The sequence below is a fragment of the Calidris pugnax genome, unplaced genomic scaffold (assembly GCF_001431845.1).
Source record: "Calidris pugnax isolate Ruff unplaced genomic scaffold, ASM143184v1 scaffold294, whole genome shotgun sequence".
Taxonomy (NCBI): Eukaryota; Metazoa; Chordata; class Aves; order Charadriiformes; family Scolopacidae; genus Calidris; species Calidris pugnax.
The window spans coordinates 1540383-1557150 of NW_015094505.1; the positions used below are offsets into that span (position 1 = coordinate 1540383).

The 16768-nt window shown below is 46.6% G+C and overlaps 1 protein-coding gene across 1 annotated transcript in view; it reads right to left on the reverse strand.

Annotated features, from left to right (window-relative positions):
• The window catches only part of GPC3 (glypican 3), a gene marked incomplete at its 5' end in the record, with an annotated part of 172678 nt that overhangs the window by 144728 nt on the left and 11182 nt on the right, over nt 1-16768 (reverse strand). The window lies entirely within an intron of this gene.

Below are 16768 nucleotides of genomic sequence, written 5' to 3' on the forward strand. Positions count from 1 at the left end.
AATCTTCATTCTGAATACATTGGTGAACCAGTAATATCCTCAAACCTATGAAGGATTTGTTTATGAACAGGATTTTTTTAATGTTCATCTATTACAAAGAGTGATTACAAGAAGAGTAAAGCAGTGACACAGCCACTTGAGAAGGTTCTGCACAGCCCCAGCAGGGACTCCTTGTGCAGCTCCGGCCGTTGGGAGGTGACACGTTCCCAACATCACACATATAGAGGATAAAAAACCCTCTCTCACATCCTGCAAACTCACTTCAGCTACAGCTTTTGAGGCCCTTCCAGATCTCCCAATGAATGATCACACTTCAGAACGGCACAAAAGCTTTCTGCAGCCGACATTTAGATTAAATATTATAACGGATTATAGGCAGAGCTGGTAGCCCTACATACACTTCTGATCTTTAGACCCTATTCCTACTTACCTATAATTTTGCCAAGCTCTAACCACCTGGACTGCAACTTTGCATGCCTTTTGTCTGCCTCAGGCAAATTTTAATTTTGGCCAAAATAGTTTGACTGCTTATGGGAACAAGGCAGAGGAGAAAGATTTATCTTTCTTTTCGTTTTTATTTTTGTGCTTACAGTAAAAAAAAAAAATCCTGCTGACCTTTTCTTTAATTAACGGAAGCATTTCCCAGACTTTGAAACAGAACTCGACTTATGACAGGATTTTGTGAAAGTCTGTATAAACATGAACTTTCTTGCAACAGTTTGGGGGTACGGTTGAGTTTGGAGGTTTTTGCTCTATCTGAAAGAAGGTACCCAGCTCCAACTTTGAGGGGAGGGAAGAGAATAAGAGTTGACTTTTTTTGGTTTTCAACCTTAAAATCTTCTGCTTCTTAAAAGAGAGCCCAGGCTTTGGTGCATTATTGCTCCATTTTATTAACTTTAAGGCAAAATGGAAGTACTTGGGAGTCAGACGCTGCTCCTCCAGCTCCTTGCTTTGCCAGCTCCATGAGTGGAAAGGTGTGGAGCGTGGAAAGCCAGAGGTAACTAAAGAGGCTGTACCCAAACCCAAGACCTACATCTTGAATACTCATTGCTACAGTGCCATGAATGCAGCCAAAATAGGTCTGAATCAGGCTCCTTCTGATTTTCAGCTTTTCTATCCATAAACATGCTACTACTCAGTGTTGAACATCAAGAAACAGCATGAAAATAAAGTGTTCACATGCAAGTGAAAATTTTGAAGAACTCTATCCTTAAGCATCATTTGAAATTATTAAGAACTGGGCATCAAACAAGAAGGAGAAAGAAAATGGCTCATTATGGGATATTAATTTAGTGCCCTTACACAAGGGAAGAAGCTTGTGGAAAAATACACATGATGCTGTAATTAAAGGCTGTGTTCTAACGCACAGGACAAGAAACCGAACTGAGGTTGCAGGGACCACCTGGTCTGTTCCTAACCTTCATAAAATTTTCACCTTCGATAATGTTCCTCTGATGTAGTTTTCTGAACCCAATTTCACGATCTAGCTGTTGGTGAGAGACAAATCCAGGAGAATCAATGTGCATCTGAAGAGGCTACTTTCTCCCGGATCCGTATCTTCAAGACGCATTGCAGGATCAAATATTTACTTACCAGTGAGCCTAATTATTTTTCACGCTTATGTCACAGTGAAGCATCACAAGCCAGAGAAATAAATGGTTTTCAACCTCTCACCAGTTCAAAGACTGCCTTCGCATTTGATGTGAAGCATTTACTTTTATTTAATGCTAGTAATGCAGTGCACCTTACAGTGCAGCTTCAAGGTAAAAATCTAAGCAATCTAGTAAAAAAAAAAATAGCATTGCACTGTCCATTAGTTCAAGAAGTAGATTCTGAACCACATCCCTTAGAAAATGAACCATTTCTCCAAATGTCAAACGCACTGCTTATTCTTTGCTGGTAGCAAAATGTGACGTACAGGGTTACTAATATCATTTCCAGGCCGTTATCTAAACAAACAGCCTATGAACAAAGCAAGAGAGAGAGAAAAGCAGCTTATCACCTCCAGCTTTAAAGCTGCTGCAAATTCCAACACACAAGTGCCATCTCTCAGCAAACACAGATGAGAAGAGCTATTCTGTATGGAAACACACCTTTAATCTTTCTTCAGAAATCACAAAGCTCATTCCCAAGGACAGCGAAGGCGACAGCAGCATGAGTGCTCTTCAAGGCAGACCCTTCCCCCCCTTTCCAAGACGACCCATTTAAATGCAGGCACTCTCTTCATTTATTACAACTTGCCATAAGCCCGTGACACCCCCCACAGCCACTGCAACAGGCTCTTTCCCCTCCGTGCCAGCCCACCGACAAGGGGTGAAGCTCAGCCTCACCTTGTGTCCCACCTCCAGCGGGGAGCTGCCATAGCAGCAAACAGCAGCACAGCTGGGCAGATGTGACCCTACAGCAGACCAGGAGTGGTGCTGGGCTCTTCCTATATGCACTAAACACCTGCAAAGCCTCCCAGTGTTCAGCATATCCCAACGGCCAGTTGTCCCTCTAGTTTCTGCACAGGTCACCAAGCAGCCACACCACCCTCCTGCAGGACCACAGGCAAGAGCAACCATCCCTTCCCCTAATCTCCCCTAAAACCAGCTCTCTGCCTAATCCCAGGACAGTCGTGGGTCAGTCCCACACATATTGCTGCCGTGCACCCATGGCAGTGCTTTGGCAGAGCTGGCTGCAGTGCCCCACACACCAGGACCATGCTGCCCACAGCCTGGTGGTCAAACGATGGTCAGTCCTCCTCCAATCAGCACATACAGCTCCTCTGCTAAGAGAGAGAGGACCACCCTGCTCTACAACAGAGGCTGGTGGGTCTTGCCATTCCCTCAGCCAAAAAAAACCACAACACCACAACTCAAAAACATTAAAAAAAAAAAAAAAAAGTGTTTTCAACATTTCTTACTGATGCACTAACAGCAGGAGCCAACTCCTCCTTGCAGCAAACATTTCCATCATAAGAAATGCTGCGCAAGAGATTCAAAATTCCCCTGGTCATTTTTCTCTTTAGACAAGACTTTATATTTAATTATTTCTTTTTAATGTCTTTTCTACACAAGAGGAAGCTTCAGCTGCAGAACCGTTCACCAGCCGCGCATCCCCAGCCCTGCTTCCACCCAGCCAAGGGGGGCAATGCCTTACACCACGGGTGAAAATCCTCCCCAGGCCCTCTCGGAGCCCTCCATCCAGCTGTCAGTAGGCACATAATAATTCCCAAAGGTCCCATAAGAAGGTCGATCACAGCTGAGGAGCCGGACATCAGAGACCGAGCACTCCCCTGACAAACGACAGCATAAATAACAGATCTTAAAAGCCTCGTCCAGAGGGAAACCAAGCACCTAAATTATCCAGTGAAGATTTCTCTGGTACAAGTGGTAGTTCTCACTGATCTGGCATACCCAGCTGAAGGACCAAGGATATTGTTTTCATCCATTTCAAGAAGTATTTGGAATTTATGAGCCAGTATTTAAGAACAGTTGATAGCCCACTTATGTGGGCGACTCAAACAGATTGAAGTAATTTTGTAATTAAAAGGCAGCAAAAGCACACGTGTCACTTCAATATAATTCCTTGGAAATTCAGTAGCAATTTGATTTTATTTTTTTAACGAGATAGATTCAAGAGCATGCATTGATCTGATTAGCCTTCACATTCTTTCCCCCCCCTTTTGGTGTAAGTCAATCTCCTTACAGGGATTACCAAGCCTATTTAATTTCCTTTCCTGAAAAAGAAAAAAAAAGGACATCATTTTTCACTGCAATCATAATAGGAATTTGACCAATACAAATACACTGCATTACTGTGATCTGTTATTCACCAATTTCCTTCAAAGAGCGTGAATTCCAAAGCTATGAGCTGTAATCCTGGAGGCAGCCTTACTGTTCTCTACTGCTTTTAAAATTGCTTCTTTATGGCACTCAATCATAGATTTTCTGACTCGAAGATGACAAATTTGGGAAGAGCTAATCAGCCACAGAATTCGTTTACAATTGATCTACACTGCTGTTTGTTTTGCCTTGTCTCAGAGGGCTGTTTTTTTTAATCTTCCCTTTCTAACCAACAGGTTTATGTGATTATTTTTTTTCCCCCCACAAGCAAATATTCGGATGATTTTTTTTCCAATTAAGATTTTTTTTTTTTAAAGTATTAGCAAATTAAATATGCAGCGCTTGCTAGGTTTCATCTGGCATAGAAGATGCATTAATTCATAGATGCATTAGTCATGGAAATGCATTTACTTTCACCCAGGAGAGTTTTGACTTATCTCTTGTGCAGACCCACTTGTCCAACTCTGACCCACAGACACGGGACAGACAGGCCCCATCCAGCACCACCACCAAAGCCACACAAAGAAATCCAGCCCATACATATGCTGCAGCAGCTACAGATCCAGCATCAAAACTTATTTAGCTCATGGCAAAAATATGTACGGCAAAAAATACGCTTTGCTGTATTTTCCTGTGCCTTTGCAGTGGAAGATTCGAGGATACCAAGGTGTCACCACCCTGCCAACGTGAGAACTGTGCATTGTGAGAAGAAAAACCTGTGGTAAACATAGGCCTAACAAAGTCTGAAGAGTTTAGTCTTCTTATTGGCTTTAAAAATAAAAGCTCACCACAAAGAAGGCAACAGAACCAGACAGTAACTATTGCATTGCTATTTTCAGCTGGGGGCAGCACTGCCAGCCCTGGGCACCAGCGAGACAAATGCCAGCCCTTCCCAAACATTAATAAGAGTTGAGGCTCTTCCCAGTCTCCTGGTGGGATCCGTCTCCAAAATGCTCTTGGGTCACGTTCTTCTGCAGCCAACGTGCAAGAGCTTTAATTTCAAAAGCTAAGCTTCTCATTCACTCACATGGATTAGCCTGGAGAAAAGGAGGCTGAGGGGAGACGTTCTCGCTCTCTCCAACTCCCTGAAAGGAGGGTGTAGCCAGGGGGGGTCGGGCTCTTCTCCCAAGGAACAGGCCATGGGACAAGAGGAAATGGCCTCAAGTTGTGCCAGGGGAGGTTCAGATTGGAGATTAGGAACAATTTTTCCGTGGAAAGGGTTCACAAGGCTGGGAATGTGCTGACCAGCGAAGTGGTGAAGTCACCATCCCCGGAGATATTTAAAAGACATATGGTGCTGAGGGACATAGTTTAGCAGTGGACTTGGCAGTGTTAGGTTAACAGTTGGACTTGATGATCTTAGAGGTCTCTTCCTTCCAAGCTAGACAATTCTATGGTTTTATGACTGCCATACTCAGGGCCTTGCAGCCCATACTGATGTTTCATCCCAAAAAATGCCCCGGTTGGAAATATCATGGAGGAACAGCTGGAGGCTACAGCCAGGGTGTCTCATTATTTTAGCCAAGCCTTCCATATACTGAATCCTAGCTTTTAAACTGCACATAGCCCAACCCATATGCTGTCTCCCAGCTATACTCAAGGGAGACAGCAGAGACTCTCCTATCACTTTGGCTCTGTTGCAAGACCTTAACAACCAGCCAGGTTCAACATGCCCCAGCTGCTGGTCACCAGCCTGTTGTTCATGTCACCATGCAATGCCATGCTCTTCCCTTCACTTTGCTGTGGGACCCAACCCTGCTGGTGGGGACTGCGGGAACAGGGAGGTGTAAGGGTGTCCTGGAAGCCACAGCAAGAGCTTTGGTCAATCTTTGGGAAGCATCAGACCACCTGGAGACTGCAGCAGAGCCACCACAAACTCAGCCATGCCAAAACCTCCTGAGTTCCCAGCAGCTTGTGTAATCGAGTTTACAGAAAGAGGACCTGCAACGAGCCTTTAAGAACCTCAAAATGAGGCATTTCTTCTCCATTAGGCAAGTCCGCCCCTACATGAACATGCCCTCAGGGCTTTCTCCCTTTTCCAGCACTGCTGATGTCAGGTAAGTTACCCACCAACGCAAGGAGGCTTCCTTCACCCCTCAGGTCACAGCTGACTTGGGTGGAAAAACTGCATCATGGGCCCATCAAGCTACATGGTGAAAAGAGAGCCTTCCAGCAACTCCAGAACTCAGCACATTGTAGAGGGAGACAGGATACAAGCTCTCTCCTGCTGTGCTGAAAAATGTCCACCATGCCCCAACCATCTCTCAACACCCACAGAGCTTCTGAATATGAGATTTAATTTTAAGAGGAAGATGAAATGTTTTAAACACAGTTCAGTTCCCTACATTTGTGAAGAAACACTATGTGAGTGCTCATCCTTGCTGTCTGAACCTATGAAGCTACCAAGACCCTTCAAAGATGAGCAGACCTCTTGGCACACTCTGCTTGGTAGAGCACAGAAAGGACCACCACAGGGATACCACCACTCTGAGGTGCGCCAAGTATCCACCAACAACCCATAAAGCCACAGAACATCCGAGAAGCTGCCAAAACAAAACCTACCTCACAGAAACAACATCTACCCAGCGTGCAATGAGGTCACCCAGCACAACATCCTCCTGCGATTTCAGAACATTTTAAGGATAAAGCCCAAAGCTCAAGAACTGGATTGTTGGTGCCTCCAGCCTGTCCTGAAGTTGCACAGGCTTCTACTACATGCCAGATAATCCAAGGGGCACTGCCAGCTGTACACACTCATGTAGAAAGATCTCATCTGCCCTCACCATTTGAGTGGTGTTTTTCACAGATTAATATACTTTCACAGTAAAATGAAAGATTATAAATTGCTAAAATTGATTTCACATCAAGTGGTGAAGTCAGAGTGAGTAACACACCTGAGGTGACCCAGTCTGCTCAAGGGAAAGTGAAACCACAGCATATTGACAGTTTAATTGGCTCAGCAGGAGTTCATTTCCCTCAGATGAAATGCGCCATTGGCCATTTTATCGCCATATCTTATTGCCGCTTTAAAAGTAAAGTAGAGGACAATCGAGCGAAATGTTTGCTTTACAGAGACAGTCCCTGCCTTTATTGCTGAGTGCTGGCTTCTCCCCCCGTCCTCCCCAGCAAACGCCAACCAGCTCTGGTTTACATTTTAAGCACTTCGTGCAATGAGAATGCCCCTATTTACCCTTTCAGGCCAAGAGATGGAAGATGCCGCTGTGCCCATTTCTGTACTGGAATTACAAAGAAAGAAAAAAACAAAAAAATAGCACAATGGCACCAAGCAGTTCTATAAACACCACATTCAAGCATAACATGACATTTATATCATCCTACTGCAAGCTAGGAAAGACGTAGTTTGACTGCTTTATAGCATTAGGAGGCGTTTTAAGAATGTTAGTACTTGAACTATCAAAAGATGATAACTTGCAGCTCAAAAGGTAATTACAGAAAACAGCCCACTTGTAGAAGCAGAAGACTCGAAGGAGCACAGGAGCCCTGGCTCCCTGGTTATCTCACAGTTCAGAGTCTGATGATGAAGGCAGGCAGAGGATCGTGTGTTGCCAGCAGGAGTTGAGAGCAGAGGAGATGGAGTGAGCACCACCACACTGTACAACGCGGGCACATAGATGTGGAGGAGCTACAGGAGACCCCACGGGCATCTCAGCCACCATACTCTTCCAGACATCCAGCCCAGACACCTCCCCAGCCAGAAGGTCCACGTCTGCTACAGAGGCAGAGCACCACGGACACCAGAGGTGCAGCATCTGCCAGAGCCCTGCCCAGGCAGCAGCTCCTGGTGCCCACAGGCAATGCCTCCCTACACCCCTTGGAAGCAGGGGAGCACCATCCCCTTTCACAGCAGAAAAGCAGCTGTCAGGGGACAGTATCCCAGCAGCTGAAGAAAGGTCCTCGGGTACCCAGGAGTTCCTCCACGCTCTCCAAATTAGGGACCATTAAGCCCAGACACCAAGCACAGTGTTTAAAACCTGCTGAAGCAGCATGTAGGCAGTTCAAAAAGCCCCTTATTAACCTCCAAGCTTCATTTCACTGATGAGGGGAAGGGCGTCAGCAGTATTTAATTGCAGGGGAAAAAAAGAGAGGCAGGACAGAGGAAAGGGATCTCAACCACACAAAATTCCCTATGGCTGCACCATTCAACCCCCAAAGACCCCAAAAGCAGGGGCTGGGGACATCTCCCACCGCACACACTTCAATCCTCCACAGATGCGCCAGGGAGTCACTGCTGGGCACGATGGAGCCAGTCTATGGATACTCAACTCCGGGACCACATGGAAACAAGGGTGGGAGCATGAGGGGCTGTCCATGTAGGGGCATATTGCAGAGCTCAAAATGGGCATGCAGAGGAACAGCAGCAAAAGCCAGTGAGCGAGCTCCTGCAAGGAGGCACTCAAGGTGGCACGTCAAGCTCTGCATCAGCTGGGAGCGAGGGCTGTGCAAAGCTGTCTGAGATGTGCCAGGACTTTGGAAGATCAGGGCAAAGGCAACTACTCTGATATAGACTGAAGCAGGGGAATCACAGAATGGCAGGTGCTGGAAGGGACCTCTGGAGATCCTCTAGTCCAACCCCATCCCAGAGCAGGCTGGACAGAAACACATCCAGGTAGGGTTTGAATGTCCCCAGAGAAGAAGACTCCACACCCTCTCTGGGCAGCCTGTTCCAGGGCTCTGCCACCCTCAAAGGAAAGCAGTTTTTCCTCATGTTCAGATGGAATTTCCCATGTTCCAGTTTGTGCCCATTACCTCTTGTCCTGTCACCAGGTGCCCCTAAGAAGAGCCTGACCCCATCCTCTTGCCCCCCACCCTTTAGCTATTGCTCAGCATCAATGAGGTCCCCTCTCAGTCTGCTCTTCTCCAGCTGAACAGCCCCAGGTCTCTCAGCCTTTCCTCATAAGGGAGAGGGAGCAGAACATGGAAAGGCTCCCCCGGGGAGGAGCCCCCAGCCAGTATGCCCAGAGCCTGGCCAGCCACATGCCAGCGCCGTGCTGGGATTGAAAGTCAGGCAGTGAGAGGAAGGAACAAAAGCAAACCCAAGAATCTTTCAAAGTCTCCCTTCCCGGTAGCGTGCGCTGTCGTGCAATGCTTCCAAACCCGTGGTTTATGCGGCTCAGGAGGGCAGTTTCATGCCCTAACTCCTGCATGATGGATTTTACAATTTGTTAAAGAAACTCATCAATCCTCAGCAGTCATTTTTAATGCCCAGAGCTTCCACAAACTCCTGCATTTTGCTGATCCCCCAATTTCAAATCATTTGAAACTGCTGCTACTATTGCAGCTCTGCTCCTAAAGCTAAGCGTTATGGCACACTCCAGACTTCCAGCCTCGTATGCCAGTGTAATAAACAGATTAACTGTGATTTATGAACAATAAGTTCTGGTTATTTGAAAGGAAACATTACCTCTGTAGACCAATTCTGACAACCTAAGATCCCTCATTATGCAGACAGCTCTTCCCACCTACCTGTAATCATCGGATTAGAACATCAACCTGGGAAACACATCGCCGTAGCCTTTCACTACAAACTTTGTGCACCCAAAGCATCTGGCAGGAACTGCTGCCAAAGGCAGAAAGCTGGACTGAATTGACCCAGTGGGACAATTCCTATTTTAAATATACATTAATAAAAAAAAATTTAAAACAACAAGAAAACAAGAAGCTTTCAAGAGCGGAGAACTGCCGCTGCGGAGATAGGTGCCTCAGAGAGGGATGCAGCGAGGCTTTAGTTAGCAGAGGAATAATTAAGGAACAGGAATAATAAGGTGATACAGAGATTTATTTGTGGTGCTTATTTCCTTGTAAAGTCTAATTAGAGTTTTAATACTCTCTTCCAAAACCTAATTCATTCTTTGAGTCCACTCTAAAATGTCAGCTTAATATTTTACAGGCCCACAAGCAAGAGTTCACATTTTCACAACTCACCTGCGGCTGTGAAGCTGACCACCCCACTTGTGTCACATTTGACTACTGGTAAGAATCTTTCATTTAGAATCACAGAATTATTTGGGTTGGAAAGGACCTTAAAGACCATCCAGTGCCAACCCCCTGCCCTGGGCAGGGACACCTCCCACCACACCAGGTTGCTCCAAGCCCCCTCCAACCTGCCCTTGAACCCCTCCAGGGATGGGGCAGCCACAGCTTCTCTGGGCAACCTGGGCCAGGCTTTCACCACCCTCACAGCAAGAAATTTCTTCCCCAGATCTCATCTCAATCTCCCCTCTTTCAGTTTAAAACCCTTCCCCCTCATCCTATGGCTCCCATAGCTTTCCTGGAGCCCCTTTAGGGACTGGAAGGGGCTCTAAGGTCTCCCCAGAGCCTTCTCTTCTCCAGGCTGAACCCCCCAACTCTCTCAGCCTGTCCTCACAGCAGAGAGGCTCCAGCCCTCCCAGCATCTCCTCTGCTGGCCCCGCTCCAACAGGTCCATGTCCTTCTTGTGCTGAGAACTCCAGAGCTGGACACAGCACTCCAGGTGGGGTCTCCCCAGAGCAGAGGGGCAGAATCCCCCCCCCTCACCCTGCTGGCCACACTTCTTTGGATGCAGCCCAAGATGGCGTTGGCTTTCTGGGCTGCCAGCTCATGTTGAGCCAACTCCTTCTCAGGGCTGCTCTCCAGCCATTCTCCGCCCAACCTGTATTTGTGCCTGAGATTGCTCCGCCCCAGGTGCAGGACCTTGCACTTGGCCTGGTTGAACTTCATGAGGTTCACACAGGACCACCTCTCAAGCCTGTCCAGGCTTTACGCTTATTTATACTTATTCAGTTAATGATAATCACTTTTCTCCTGCATAGAAAAGCTATGTGGAAGAAGCCTGGCAGATAGTCTGAGCCTGCTCACTGGTGAGACATCCCAAGCCACCACCAGTGTGTCCTGCTGGTCCCCAGGGCACCTCCACTGTGCAGGGCTGGGTCAGCTCCAAGACTCTCAGCACCTCTCACCTCCACTGCTTTACACATTCAGAAATAATTATTAAACTTTTCAAGCTAGTGATGTCTCCTCGCTTGCTCCGAACAGCTTCCTCCTTCCCTGTAAGCAACCACAGTCTGCAGCACAGCCAAAGCTGGAGTGTCCCTCAGAAAGCACAGTGCTAAACCCTTCCGACTGCCAACACCTGAAACACCCTCCTGCATTATCAGACTTAATTGGTTTAAAGACACTGGAGCATTAAGCTACTCCAAATTGTAAGACACAAACTGTGCTGGTATCAGTGGACCCTTCTTGGCAATTAACATGCAACAGCTCCTACCACACAGCCCATCTCTTCTCACCTAATTGAAGCATCTTGGATTTACCCATGCAAGGCATAATTAGTAAAGATAAAAGTTTTGTGGGTTTTTTTTTTTTATACATTTAAACCTCTTTAATAGAATAAAAGAAACCTCAGCTCCCTCACCTTGACTCTAAAGTAGTAACAGCAGCTCGTGAAAAATGAAAAGCCTTGAAGGATTTGGAATAAGAAACTTGGAGAGACAATCACTGATCTTTTATCTTCCAGACTTCAAGCAGAATCAAGTTCTTCAAAGAAAACCCAATAAAGCCCAGACATTTTCATCATAACAAAATAAATAATTCAGTCATACTTTAGAGGACTCCGACATTAGGATCGGCTATTTGATATATTTGTGGCTTAGGTGCCTCTAAACTGATTAAAGATAACCTGATAGAAGCTTGCAATGTCAAAACCGCCTTCATTCCTGACAGGTATGAATGGATAGCGTAAATAACTATAAATAACCAAAATGGCTGCATTTATGCCTAATGGAGGATTTACAGCTTTCAGAGCTGCCTGGTAGGACTGAAAGTTACAGCTCTGCCTCCACCCTACCGCAGCATGCGAGGGGAGATGCATCAGTGTTCCCCTCACACCACCCGCTCCATCAGAACCACTGGGGGCTTGGCTCCAGAGGGGGAGAGAAACACAAATCTCCCACAAATAAGAGAATATTATACACGTACAGGCAGGTTTATCTGCAGCAACTTATCACGGTCTTCCTAGAAGCTACTCTGAAGCACACATCCCAGAAGTCCCTCAGACCTCCACAGCCCCTGCAAGCTCCCCAGAGTGCTCATGTCTCCCAGCCGCCATTTGCAGAGGGTTACACCCCGCTGCCTTCGAGAGGCAACAGATCAGGTCTTCAGTCAAGCCTACAGGCTTCCACCAAGGGGGATGCGGCTGCAGCATCCCAGTCAATTCCCCGTTCCAGGTAGCGCGTCCCCCATATTTCCAGCCAAGTCCCAGAAGCTCTGCAGCCCCACGGGAGCTATTTGGGAAGCGGGTGGAAGCCAGCCCTGGGCACAGGCAGCTCGATTCAGGGTCAGAGAGAGGCATATGGTGCGTCTCCAGATTTACACCACCACTACCCTGCTGGCTCCAGCAGCCTCACCATCACCACCAGAAGACCACAGAGAGGCCGCCAACATGCTCCATGGCCACACTGTGCAAAGAGCCACCCTGGGATTTGACTAACATCAACAGCAGAGGCTGCAGAAGGGCAACACCAGATCCTGCTGAGAGCTTATATGAGCAATCACTTAAATTAATGAATGCAACTTTCTCCGGGAGCACACTGCGTCACTGCTGCAGAAGCAGACCCTCAGAGTCAGCTCTCCCATTCCTGTGCTTCATGATGCTGAGCAGGGGGGACAGATTATGGAATCACAGAATTCTCAGAGTTGGAAGGGACCTTCTAGAGACCATCCAGGCCAACTCCCCGGCCAAAGCAGGGCTGCCCAGAGCACATCACTCAGGAGCATCCAGGCAGAGCTTGAAGATCTCCAGAGAAGGGGACTCCACACCCTCCCTGGGCAGCCTCTGCCAGGGCTCTGCCACCCTCACCCCAAACAAGTTCTTCCTCACATCCCAGTGGAACTTCCCATGGTCCAGCTTGTGCCCGTTGCCCCTCGTCCTGTCACTGGGAACCACTGACAAGAGTCCAGCTCCATCCTCCTCCAACCCACCCTTTAGACACTTGTCAGCATTAATAAGGTCTCCCCTCAGCCTTCTCTTCTCCAGGCTCAAGAGCCCCAGCTCTCTCAGCCTTCCCTCATCAGGGAGATGCTCCAAGCCCTCCATCATCTCTGTTGCCCTACGCTGGACTCTCTCCAGCAGTTCCCTGTCTCTCTTGAACTGGGGAGCCCAGAACTGGACACAGGATTCCAGTTGTGGCCTCCCCAGTGCAGAGCAGAGGGGGAGAATGACCTCCCTCCACCTCCTGGCCACACTCTTCCCTCCACAGCCCAGGATCCCATTGGCCTCTTGACCACAAGGGCCCATGGCTGGTTCATGGATAGTTTACTGTCCACCAGGACCGCCAGATCCTTCTCCTCAGAAGTGCTTTCCAGCAGGTCCACCCCCAACCTGTACTGGTGCCTGGGGTTCTTCCTCCCCAGGTGCAGCACCTACACTTGCCCTTGTTGAACCTCATGAGGTTCTTCTCTGCCCAGCTCTCCAGCAAGTCCTATACAAAGCAAAGGGTGTGGATGCTCCTCTTTGCTTAGAGGGTCCTTCTCTGCTTAATTGTGTTGCAACCTTTCCACCTCTTAAGCGGTACTTTTTCCCTTGGTCAAAGAACCAGGCATGTACCATGAAAACTTTATCAGAACAACTGCTAAAGCTGTAATTTTCTGTTATCCTCAGTGTAACATGGCCAATACGCGGGACAAGAAATAAAGTGATCACTCAGAAGCTAATTCCCAAACTTCAGAAGCAGGAGGCATCAAGCTGATGAACATACACACAACCGAACTGTGAGGAACAGAGCTCTTCAGTGGAGGGAAGGATCAAAAAAAAAAAAAACAAAACCACAACCACATAACCAAGACAACCCTGGTATTTTCCTGTTCAAGTTTACCTTTCACAAAGCTGAGAGATTCAGATGTAATATTTAGGAAATCGGTAGGGTTTGTTGAGGGCTTTTTCCAGTGTTTTAATAGATGGCAGCAGGGCCAGAAACCCCCCACCAAAAAAACAAGGTCTAAGATCAGGAGAAAGAGAGGGGAGAAAGCAAACTGTAGGCAGGGCTCTCGCTGTCTGCCCCAGCAGGTTAGTGGCCCTAACTCACCAGTTATCTTGGTGACAACCCCAGAGCAATACTCAATATTACTTGCAGAGAGACCTATCAGCAAGTTTTGAAGCCACATGGTTGAGCTTCGGTTGAGCCACGGAGCTGCCACGGGCCGAGAACCTGACCCAGGAGGGGGTGCACACACAGGCAGACACCAGCACGGATACACCACAGGAAAGCAAAAAAACCTGCGCCCAGAGAAATTCTAGAGCAAGATTTAACTGCAGTCAAGGCAGATACAATCCATTTTAACACTATCAAACACAGCAAGTTTCCAAAGGATTAAATCACTACTTAAATCATCCCCATAATTTTAAAAAATGCCTGTGAGATAAGACCAGGAGCTAATTGTACCATTTAAATTTAGTGAAGAGAGCATTTTTTTTTTTAGTTGGGATTTTTCCTTCTTAACTGCAATAAAGAAAAAGCCCAAGGGTCTAAAACTAATAATCTAATAAACTTTGCTAAGTGAACATTGTAACAGATAGGCCTGGATGAGATTTTCTGTAAATGCCAGACAATTTCCCTTGATCTTTATCAGTAGAGATGCTGCTCTAGCTTCAGCAGGAAGAAATTAAATTTGGTGCAAAATAATAACATCTGGGCGAGATTTTGTTTGTCAGGCTAGCAGTCCCTTTAGATGCCAGGCTAAAAATATTAAAATCAACTCTGAGGGATTTCACATTTGGGGTTATAATATGAGTGGTTCAAATATGTTTCCATACCAACACATCACCCTGCTCCAGAGAGCACTGCAGTTCCCCATCCTGTGCGCAGGATGCCCGGCAGACGCTGGGGTCCCACCCAAGGCAGGACACCTACGGAGACCCTTCTCCCCTGCCAGAGCACGCCTGGCGCTGCTTTCATCCATCCCACTCCTACAGCCCCAATTCCTGAAGCTTCCTCTGTCCCCAGCTTTGCCTGGAGCCACCACACAGGAGCAGGACCTGCAGGAGATGCTCGGGGACCACAAGGGCTCCGATGGCTGTCTGTGACCGCTCCGGCATCCCCAGGAGCACCCCTGCGATGGGCACCCTGCACTCCCCGGCTGTGCCAGGGCTGCAGCAACCTTTCTGCAACCAGCTGCTCCAGCACAACATCATCCCGGAGGGGTCTGATTTGAGACCCTACCCCCCAGCACCAGCTCCCTTCATGATGTCCTGGCAGAGAAACCTTTCCCCAGCATGAGCAGTGCAAGAAAGAAGAAATCAGAGTGCTGTATGTTGGGTTCAAGCACAATTTCTATAGCTGGAACAGCCCCTGGTACTGCAGCCATCAAAACAGTCTTAAACCAGCAGCAATCAGAAGATCTGCCTATAAAAAAAACAAGTGTTCTTCCACAGACTTTGAGACTATATTTAAAGACAACAAAACTACACAATTTTCAAAGTCAAATGAATTGGCCTTCCAAGTGTGAAATGCTTTATATGAAGTAATTAAACTGAGCTTCCCAATGGTTCCAGCTAGGAATTCCTCTTCTAAACTGGGATTGCAAAAGACCTGTAAAATTAGTTATGTTTGAGTTTTGTTTTTTTTTTATAAGCAGAGGTGGTCAGGGATTATTCAATATAAAAGCTTTTCTTCCCCACCACCAAGAAGAATGGCAATTCAGCATACCAAAGCTCTTCAGAACAACATCAGCTCCAAAAGCCCTGCACACGGAAGAGGCTCTCATGGCCAGGATAGAAATCATGGTCAAAAAAAGAAAAGAAACTAAAAAAAAAAAAAAAAAAATCAGAGTGCTAGTCCTACAATAAAACCCTGGTGTTACAACGTTTTTGTCAAATGGTAGGGGAGGAGGTAGACACTTTGTATTCCAGCCAGGTTATTCACCGTTTCTGAAGCTAGACCACATATCCAATGCCTAGGAAACCAATCTCTCATTAGTTTCACTCCATTCTTTTTAATGGTCACTGCATTAAATAGTACTGGGAAAAAAATAAATAAATATGCTGTTACCTCCTCAGCAATTTATTTGATCTTACATTGAGAAAAACAACCCATTAAACTTCATCAGTCAGTTGTGGAACAGAGCTTTGCCATGATCTCACAGGCTTCAGCAGGCTTTGGGTCTTGCTGTGAGGCATGAAAAAAAATAAATCAATTATTCTGCAAAAATATCAGCATCAAGGAAAAAAACCCACTTGATTGCTCATGCTTTCTTTTTTTAAATATAGGCAAAAATGCCATTAATACAGAATGATAGAGCCTTAATATGAGAGCACTCAACAAACAAGCAAACATTTCACCACACATTAACCATGGATGGAATAAGTTTTGCTTGTGCGAAGACCCTAAAAAACCAAATGACTGCAGATTTAAGTGACACAAACTGGTGCGTATCCACAGAGAAAATATATTTGTGAAAGGCCAGTTTTGCTAAAAAGACAATACATGACATTACCATTAGAATGAGAGCTGCCACCAAGCACACAAACACCCCGTGGTGAGCAGAAAGGGAATGAGGCAGCCTTACCCCACCTTCACATGGAACTACCAATTTTGTTTTGTGGTAACAATAATCAACACAGGGGTGTTCCTCAGATGCTTACCAAGCCGTACAGTAGGTTTGCAGACAGATGGCATTGCTGCAACCATGGGGCTTGAGTCTGTCAGAACCACACAAGATGGTATTGCACAGATATTTTAATTCTTGGAGAAGTGGGATTTTCATTAATTTTTAAATTCGCACTCGAAGAGAGTCTTTAAATTTACATTTGCTGTTTCAGCTAAAGGAATATTTAGGGCAAGCCCTGCAGAGCAGCCATATACCAAACCAGGTGTATTATTTATCATAAATAAGCATGTATAAGGTATACAAACATATGGGGGGGGGGGGAAAGGGGAACCGGAAAGTTT